This window comes from Pezoporus occidentalis, unplaced genomic scaffold, assembly GCF_034315485.1.
Source record: "Pezoporus occidentalis ecotype Australia unplaced genomic scaffold, CSIRO_AGI_Poc_V1 ctg54, whole genome shotgun sequence".
NCBI classification, from domain to species: Eukaryota; Metazoa; Chordata; class Aves; order Psittaciformes; family Psittacidae; genus Pezoporus; species Pezoporus occidentalis.
In genome coordinates this window covers 6,143,352-6,153,065 of record NW_026915877.1, presented here as the reverse complement: position 1 = coordinate 6,153,065, position 9,714 = coordinate 6,143,352, and positions in this window count along the sequence as shown.

Here is a 9,714-nt window from a genome sequence, read left to right as displayed (position 1 = left end):
TTTAATTTTCTGCCATCCCAAGGCAGCAATGATTGCAATACTTCACAGCTTTCCTACAATAAACAGCCACTTCTAATGCTGGAATAAGAAAAAAGGTTTGTGGGAGGTGAAGTATGGAAATTCAGAGCTCATCTGCCAACACCACCCATGGAGAACCCGGTCCCTATGAACCCTCATCCTCTAGACTAACTGGTCCTAAAAGGAGGCATACTGATAACAAACAGAAGTTGGATGAATCAGAAGCAAGTTAAGTCCTTGCTCCAGCCTCAGAGTAGCCTCTTCAAAAATCATCTTGTCCAGCTGGCATTACATAGATCTCCTGGTAAGGAGATCTTCAATGCACAATGGTGTAAGCTCTTCTTGATGGTCACCTCCTGTAGGACCCATCCCTCCTTTGGCTGAAATGAAAGATGCTCTAGCATCTGATGCACCATCTGCTTGGGGTTTGCCCCAAATATAGTCAGATGCCCTGTGATCTCTGTGAGCTGTTTGAAAAAAAGATGCTCTTGTCTTGGTTGAGTCAAAGCCATTGATTTCCACTTGTGGCACTGGAAGAGCAATCCCTCTCTGCTCTTTTTTCTTTTTGAGATTAAATAATCAGTATTGGCTTTTAAAGAGTCACTGTTAAGGCTAATTCATTGCCGCAGTGCATATGTATCTCTTTCTAAATTGGTGCCCCTTGAGTTTATGATGCATACCTTTTAAAGCTGCCTTTTCAGGCTGCAAGATACTACTTCTGACATGCAAACCAGTGTTTTGGTCCAACACAAACCCTGGATTAAGATGGAAGCATTTGCCGAAGTTTCTTTGGTAGTAAGAAAGGAAAACCCAAAAATACCCAGGCAGAGGAAATAACAGAAAGATATCCCCCAAAATGACCCAACAAAATTACTCAACTACTCCACGGGCAGGTCACAGCATGGAGTGCAAGTCACAAGGCAGGATGCCCTGGCCTGCGTTTCTGTCTTCAGATCAAGTAAAGACAGTGATCATGCAGCTCGGTTTCAGGGTGTTACTTAGGACTTATCAGAAATATTCCAGTGGACGTTTTTCCTATGAAAAAAAAAAAAAAAAATTGCAACCTGATGAACTTTAGACAATTTTCAGAGTGAAGATCTCAACAGACTTTGTGCTGGAGAAACGGGTGGCTTCCCAGGAAGCCTGGCAGGTGGGTTTCTACCAAACACCCCCAAATCTCCTCCACCCCCTGGGATCCCAAAACGTTAGAGGAATCACACTCCCCAGTTTTGGAGCAAAACCAAGGGAATCAAAGATCAGAGGGGCTGGGGAAAGAGTCTTCATGGTTTGTTGAAGATGTGTTTTCTTCCACATGCTGCAGTCACATTCAGCCACACTGGAGGCAGAGCAGCAGTCAGTGCTTCTGGCTGGTTTTGCATTTTGATACAGAGGTTTCTCAGGAATAGATTTCAGGAGACCTGTTTATCTGTCCTGCTCTCTTTCCTACCACACCAACCTGTCTTGTCAAGTTCCTGAGACTATTCCTTGGTCTTTGTGTTCAACCAGTAACTAAAATAGAATCATAGAATCATAGAATAGTTAGGGTTGGAAAGGACCCCAAGATCATCTAGTTCCAACCCCCCTGCCATGGGCACAGACACCTCACACTAAACCATGTCACCCAAGGCTCTGTCCAACCTGGCCTTGAACACTGCCAGGGATGGAGCATTCACAACCTCCCTGGGCAACCCATTCCAGTGCCTCACCACCCTCACAGGAAAGAACTTCTCCTTATACCCAATCTAAACTTCCCCTGTTTAAGTTTGAACCCATTACCCCTTGTCCTGTCACTACAGTCCCTACTGAAGAGTCCCTCTCCAGCATCCTTATAGGCCACCTTCAGGTACTGGAAGGCTGCTATGAGGTCTCCATGCAGCCTTCTCTTCTCCAGGCTGAACAGCCCCAACTTTCTCAGCCTGTCTTCATATGGGAGGTGCTCCAGTCCCCTGATCATCCTCGTGGTCCTCCTCTGGACTTGTTCCAACAGTTCCATGTCCTTTTTATGTTGAGGACACCAGAACTGCACACAATACTCCAGGTGAGGCCTCACGAGAGCAGAGTAGAGGGGCAGGATCACCTCCTTCGACCTGCTGGTCACGCTTCTTTTGATGCAGTCCAGGATACAGTTGGCTTTCTGGGCTCCAAGCGCACACTGAAGCTGGCTCATGTTCATTTTCTCATCAACCAACAGCCCCAAGTCCTTCTCACAGGGCTGCTCTGAATCTCTTCTCTGACCAACCTGTAGCTGTGCCTGGGATTGCTCTCACCCAGGTGTAGGACCTTGCACTTGCCATGGTTAAACTTCATAAGGTTGGCATCAGCCCACCTCACAAGCGTGTCAAAGTCCCTCTGGATGGCATTCCTTCCCTCCAGCGTATCAACCGAACCACACAGGTTGGTGTCATTGGCAAACTTGCTGAGGGCACACTCAATCCCACTGTCCATGTCAGCGACAAAGATATTGAACAAGACCGGTCCCAACACTGATCCCTGAGGGACACCACTCATTATTGGTCTCCAGCTGGACCTTGAGCCATTGACCACAACTCTTTGTGTGCGGCCATCCAGCCAGTTCTTTATCCACTGAGTGATCCATCTATCAAACTGATGTCTCTCCAATTTAGAGACGAGGATGTCGTGTGGGACAGTGTCGAACACTTTGCACAGCTCTTCCTTTCCCACATGCTAGTGTAAAGTAGTCTATAAAGTGAATTATCTCTAGACCTATGAAAAACAATGACCCCGTGCTCTTTTAAGTAGGACTTACATATGCTTTTCCACACGATAGTGAGAGAGAGATACCTTTTAGTGGCTGGGCAGAGCTCTCCATGGGTCTCTAGTTCTCCTAAGGCTGTACAAGGAGGCTTGAAACTCAGGAGAGGTTGGTTTTGGCTGCAACGTCCCTAAGCCAGCCTCATCTCTCCAAGCCCATCTCTAAATGTGCACTGAAGGATTTGCTGCGTTTCCCAAAGCCCTTAGCTGGGAGTTGAATGATTAACAAGTTTGAGGATGTTGCTAGATAAATTAATGTCTCCAGAGAGCAGCCACCTTAACCAAAACCACCTGACATCTGTTTTGGGTGAGACTGGCATGACCTAGGCATTTGCACCAGAACCACAGGAAGGGCATTTTAAGGAAGAGGGGGGAAAGTAGGGCAGTTATGCCTTTGTAGAGGAATAAATGAGAAAAGCCAGTTTGTTGTGGTAGAAGACCACAGCTGCTTGTAGTTATTAATGTCTTTCATTTTCAGCACAGAAAGGGTATAACCTGTGGTGCCTCTGCCATGGGCACCTCCAAGAAAGAGAGCTTCCCAAACCAAGAGGAGCGGCCTTCGCCATGATTCAAAAATGGGATGGGCAGTGGCAAAAGTAAGTGATGTGTGGCTGAGGCTTGCCTGGCATTTCAGGGAACGGCTTGGGTGGGTTTTAATTTGCTTTCAGTTTGTTTGGATAATGTTACCTCTTTCACTGGGCTTTCTTCTTTTCCATGCTGGGAACCTTTCTGCTCCCACTCCTATCCAACTTGTCTTTCCTTAAAACACAACTTTCCATGCAGAGTAGGGAAGTAAAACTCTGGATTCCATTGCTTTATAACCAGTTAGAATAATGTTAATTGCTCACAACTAGCCCAAAGAAACCTCAAATACCAAAGAACCTGCAATAAAAGGCAATGTCTTTGAAGACTGTGCAAAAGACCCTGGTTTTAGTATAATGACTGCTATTAGCCAAGAATAACATGCATGTATCAGTCTAATGTTCTTAAATCTGAACTGCAGATGACTAATTAAATAGACAATTCAATGCCTCATAGAGTTGAAGGGTTACAGCAGCTCCATGCTCCGCACTGACCTTTCAGTAGTTGCAAACTGGCTGGCTCTCCCATCCCTCCCCCACAGGCTGGGACAGCTGTAAACATCCCTATAATAATGAGACAATTGTAATATCCTATTTATTTTGCATTAAGAACCAGCCCAGCAGAGGCTTAGGTGGCCCCAGGGGCTGGGCAAGCAAAGTCTTTCTGTGCCCTCCTGCCACGACCTGGCTGAGGCTTGCTCTTAAACCCATGAGAGCACCAGGGACCGCTGCATGCAGAGAAATGCCTCTGGTGCTCTTGCTCTGCCACTCCAAGCAAGCCCAGCTCCAGTATCTCCAGGAACCCTTCTGTGAGATTAAAATAGCAACCCTATTCCCTCTTTGCCTCTCACCAGCTCTTCCCATCCCTGATTTTCCCCCGGGTGCAGGAGCAGAGGGTAGGGAGGAGAGCAGGAAGTTGCTGACGCGTGTGGTTGGATTTCAGTTTGAACACTGTCCAGAAAGGAGCACCAAATATTAGTAAACAGATCAGGAAACATCTCTGTGTTTGGCGATAACTCTGCTTTTCCAAGGCAGCAACCTCCAGTAGTTTTTCCGCTAGAGAAGAAGACCTGCTTGGTCACTTTGCTTAAACTGAGGCAGCTCAGATCCTGGACCCCCTTCAGACCATGACCTTCAAACTCAGGTCTCTCCCCTTGGGGGAACTTGCTGTACCTCTTGACTTCGTGCATGGAGCCTGCACAGCAAAGGGTGCATGCTCTTGTGCATGCCCAGGGGATTACAGAACCCTGCCACCATGTCCAGTATCTTTGTAATGATCCAGGCTGAAAAGGAAAGGATCAAGATGGTTGGCTTATTTTGCTTTTCAAAAGAAGATTATGAAGCAGTTTATTTGCCATGTGTTAGACAGGGAATTATTGCATACCAATGGGCTCTTTAGAGCAACGAATAAAAGCCTACCAAGTCCCAGTGGTTCAAGCTGCAGACAGTCCCATTTGAAAAAGACCCAGGAGTGAAACAAGAACTGAAGCAGGTAGCTGAACGAAGTCCTAGTTTTACCATTTATCAGCTAGTGGATTTGAGATCAGAGAGGAGTAAAGTCATATGCTTCATAGGTAGAACACGTCATCAGCTCAGAGAAGCACATAGGATTGGGAACTACAAGAGGGATAAGATAGCAAACAACATTGTCTTCCAAGGAATTAGTTTGCTGAAATAAACATCTAACCTTGTCTAAAGCAAAAGCAAAAGCCATAGATCTTCCAGTGGAAGGAGGACACGGCTGGAGGACGTGGGTGGCATTTCTGAATGCTGCTTGACACTGAAGGAGTGACTGACTCTTTTTGAAGAACTACCCTGACACTACTGAGGTTACTGGAGGGCTTTCTATTATCCTAGCCATTGAAGATACACCCTTCTTTTTCATTGTAAACATTTTACCCAGCAGTGCAACTGCAGTGAAAATCCTTTTGATTAAACCTGCAGATAGATCCCATCCAAGGGGACAAGGCACATTGTCTTGTGAAGGTTCATGTGTCAACTATTGTATGAGCTACTTCAGGTGAGAAGAATCATCCCGAACAAACACATCTTCCTGGTGATGCTAAAGATGTTCACATAAGGTCCTCACCGAAAACCCATCAGAGAACGCCCCATGTGTGTAGGTCATCTCTCTGTCGAGTCATCCCACTGTCCGTGATGTTATTATTAATAGTAATTAGTCCACTACTATTATTACTACCAGTAGCAGTAGCAGCAGCAGCAGCAGCAGCAACAACAACAACAATAATAATAATAATAATAATAATAATAATGCACTGCATTTAGTAATAACACTTTTGTGGTTGTTGCACATATGCCTTCTGAGAGACCTCTGGGCTGGAGCAGGGGATTCAGTTCCATCCACCGATGGACAACATGAAGAGTATAATGCACCCAGCTTCCAAAAGGAAAGCCTCAGCTCTGCACATACCATCAGCCAAGATGTCTGGAAGAAGAATTTTTGATCTGGCACTCATGGTATAGTTATGTTGAAAGATTTTTGCTGCACAGTCTTCCCTCCATGCCTGCATGCGCTGTCTACATGAATTGCCCTGCAGAAGCATGCAAGTGGGATCTGATTGCTTTTTCTGGTGTATTTTCAAATGATCTTACACCACACTGCCAGACTGGGAGGTATTTTATTTCTCCAGAAGGCAGGGAAAGGAGCTACTGAAGCCAAAAAATGCCACACCATCTCACCATGGTGAGAGGGGAAGTTGCACCTGCTGTGCCATGCACCCCTTCCTACGGCACCATGACACCCTCTGTGTGCTACTCCCCTGGCTTTTCCACCAGGTGTACAAGATCAGCAGTGGTTTAAAATGAGGCAACCAATGCTGTCTACAATAATTAACAAATGACATGTCCACTGAGATGACACCTCCACTGAGATGCCATCACATAAATCACCTTTTGCTTTTGCCATTTCAGTCACCTTCCTACACTTCTGTCCTACCTTGTCTGGTTTATACAGATAAGGCTCTTTGGGCACAGAGAACCGCTGTTATAAAAGAAATTAAAGGGGAGCCCACCTCTCCTCCATCCCCTCTGGGTCTGGCCTGGCCATCCCATGCGTGGTTGTGTGTCCTGAGTTTGCAGGGGCTAAACCCTGCCAGCGCCCACTGGGGTAGGACCTGTGCAGTGGGTCAGAGTGGTCTAAGGGGACCTCCGAATCACAGCCTGAGTGCAGGGGAGTCAAAGCAATGGATGCAATTAGCAGCCTGGCACCTCAGCAATGTGTAAGGGTGGATTAATTTTTGGAGTAGTCTCATCCTTACAGGCAGTTTTGAGGAGGTTATTTTCATTGCACCACTCTCTCTCTGCAAAGGTTTTCCTCCTGTGACCCTGGGACTAAGAATGAGATTAGGAACAGTTCACATGCACTGAGATTAGACCCCAGATTTCCTGTCTGTGGTTCTTTGTAATGCAGTGGCATGCCTACATGCATTTCTAGTTCCACTTGTCCTCATTCTTCTGTCAGTGATGAGAGATGTTACTGTAGGGAGGTGAAAATTCCCTCTCTTGCACCCCATCCTGGGCATCCTTTATCTCCAGCAGTGCAGGGTTAGGAAAACGTGCAGGTTTAGTGTCCCGAGGGAAGCCTGCAGGACCGGCTTTACCATAGATCATCTATAATCAGCCCAGAGCATATGTTTTGGTTTGGAAACACCAACTGAAAGCATCCCGAGGAAATTCCTCATGCAGCCTTCTAGTGCAGCTGGGAAGTTAATGCACAGATTCAAGAGGCTTGCTGGTAATGGGCTGCAGATTAGTCATGCATTCACCTTCTGCAGGGCTCATCTTCAGCTCTCATTCCCCCAGTGAAAGGGCTAAGCGTGCCCATGTAATTTAACAAGGTTTGCAAATAGTTTCTATCCATCTAGCCTGCATGTCAGGCTTACATGCAGCAAACAAAAACTATGCTGAGGCATAGGATGGAGACTGGATCTTTTGCTGGCAATGGCCAACTGGGAATAAGAGTTACTTCTTTACAGCAGATGTGTAGCTCAAAGTTCACCGTAAGTGCACTCACATTGAGAGCACAGCATGTATTGTTCTACAAGAAGGCTAAGCTCAACCCTTCAAAAGACTATGGAACAACTAATTTCATTATTTGAAGAATAAAGTAAACGAGAGAGAGTGACAAAATTAACCCTCTGTTCGCTCTGTGGAAGCAGGGATTTCTTTAATGACCGTGCGTTAAACACCTGTGCTCACACATGCATGCAGAAAATCTGTCATATGGTCTCCTGTCCCTGTTTCTCTCACTAGTTTAGGGGTTGAATATCATATTCCTTCAAAAATGACTAGCTGGACCAAGGTCAGATAGAGCACCCCCACATGAAGTCCTCTGTGCATACACTGCCTCAGTGAATAAAGCTTGGGATTTTCATCTGCAGTTATGACATCCAGGGAAAATCAAAAGCAGCAAATAATGTTGGTTTTTTGCTCAGAATTATCCATACAGAAATAGATCGTTCTCTTACTGACCAAATGAAAAAATACCTGCAGGCAAGAAAGGTAAAAGAAAACAAGTCCCATGGGAAAACTTCACCTGGGTATTTTTAGGTAGATTTGAGCAAAGAAAAGTATCACAGTATGCTGGAGATTGGAAGGGACCTCAAAAGATCATCTAGTCCAATCCCCCTGCCAGAGCAGGAACACCTAGATAACGTTACACAGGAATGTGTCCAGGCGGGCTTTGAATGTCTCCAGGGAAGGAGACTCCACAACCTCCCTGGGCAGCCTGTTCCAGTGTTCCGTCACCCTCACTGAGAAGAAGTTCCTTCTCAAGTTTAAGTGGAACCTCTTGTGTTCCAGTTTGCACCCATTACCCCTAGTCCTATCATTGTTTGCCACTGAGTAGAGCCTGGCTCCATCCTCGTGACATTCCCCCTTTATATATTTATAGACACTAATAAGGTCACCCCTCAGTCTCCTCTTCTCTAAACTATAGAGACCCAGCTCCCTCAGTCTTTCCTCATAAGGGAGATGCTCCACTCCCTTAATCATCTTGGTTGCCCTGCGCTGGACTCTCTCCAGCAGCTCCCTGTCCTTCTTGAACTGAGGGGCCCAGAACTGGACACAATATTCCAGATGGGGTCTCACCAGGGCAGAGTAGAGGGGAAGGAGGACCTCTCTCGACCTACTAACCACCCCCCTTCTAATACACCCCAGGATGCCATTGGCCTTCTTGGCCACAAGGGCACAGTGTTGGCTCATGGTCATCCTGTCGTCCACTAGGACCCCCAGGTCCCTCTCCCCTACACTGCTCTCTAGCAGGTCGTTCCCCAACCTATACTGGAACCTGGGGTTGTTCCTGCCCACATGCAGGACTCTACACTTTCCCTTGTTATATTTCATCCCGTTATTCCTACCATTGTCAGCAAAACCACTTCAACTGGTGGATCTTTGCCTATACTATTTATTTGTTCAGAGGAGGAGATCAATACACTCCCTCACTGCAACACTGATTTTAGCCTGGTGCAGTTCCCTCTCATTCAGCATGACCAGATTCTGCCTAAAAGCTGACCCTAGCTCTTATAATTTGTAATAACTGCCATAACAAACCACGTGTATCTGCTTTTCTGCAGCCATGCTCCAGCAGCACACCAGTGACTGGGGATAGGGAGGTTCACCTCCTCGTGTTTTCCTGGGGCACACATCCACCTCCTCAGGCTTGGCAGGACAAGGCCCAACCACAGAGTAATGCAATGCCAGCAGCAACAAGGACCAACCACATCCCCTCCTGTATACAGCCATGCATCACTTGGCCATGTGGCTGGTGCATGAATTATTCCTGAAATTCTCTCTGCACAATCAAATTCCTCTGTCTGGAGCTAAGTTGTTCACACAGCATGAGTCCTACCTGCAAGTTTAGCACTAATGGAAAAACTCAGGAACACTTCACACCTAAAGAAACATCCATCCCAGATCAGAAGGTTAATAATGGGGGGTTGTCAAAGACCAGCTGTAACATGTGTCTGCAAGGGTGCACACGTGTGGAGGGGTTTGGCAGAAAACTGATGCTGCTGCTCCAGATTTCTCAGTGAACAGGACAAGGGAGTACATCATCTACCAGAGCTCTCCTTTATCCTCACAAATGCACCCCACGCAGTGATTCCCCACAAAGAGAGGTAAGCCCCACCCCACCCCCAATATCTTCTCCACTGGGTGAAGTCAACTCAGGTGGCCAGGAAGCTGCGAGCAGGCCGGTCCCAGGGACACCCAGCTCACACAGGGAAAGGCTGTTTTCTTGGGGCCCATCAGGGTTTCCTGTGCTGCAGTTTGTGCAAATGCATGACTGTGTCCTCTCATGGGCTCTTTTGCTTCCCTGTGGGAA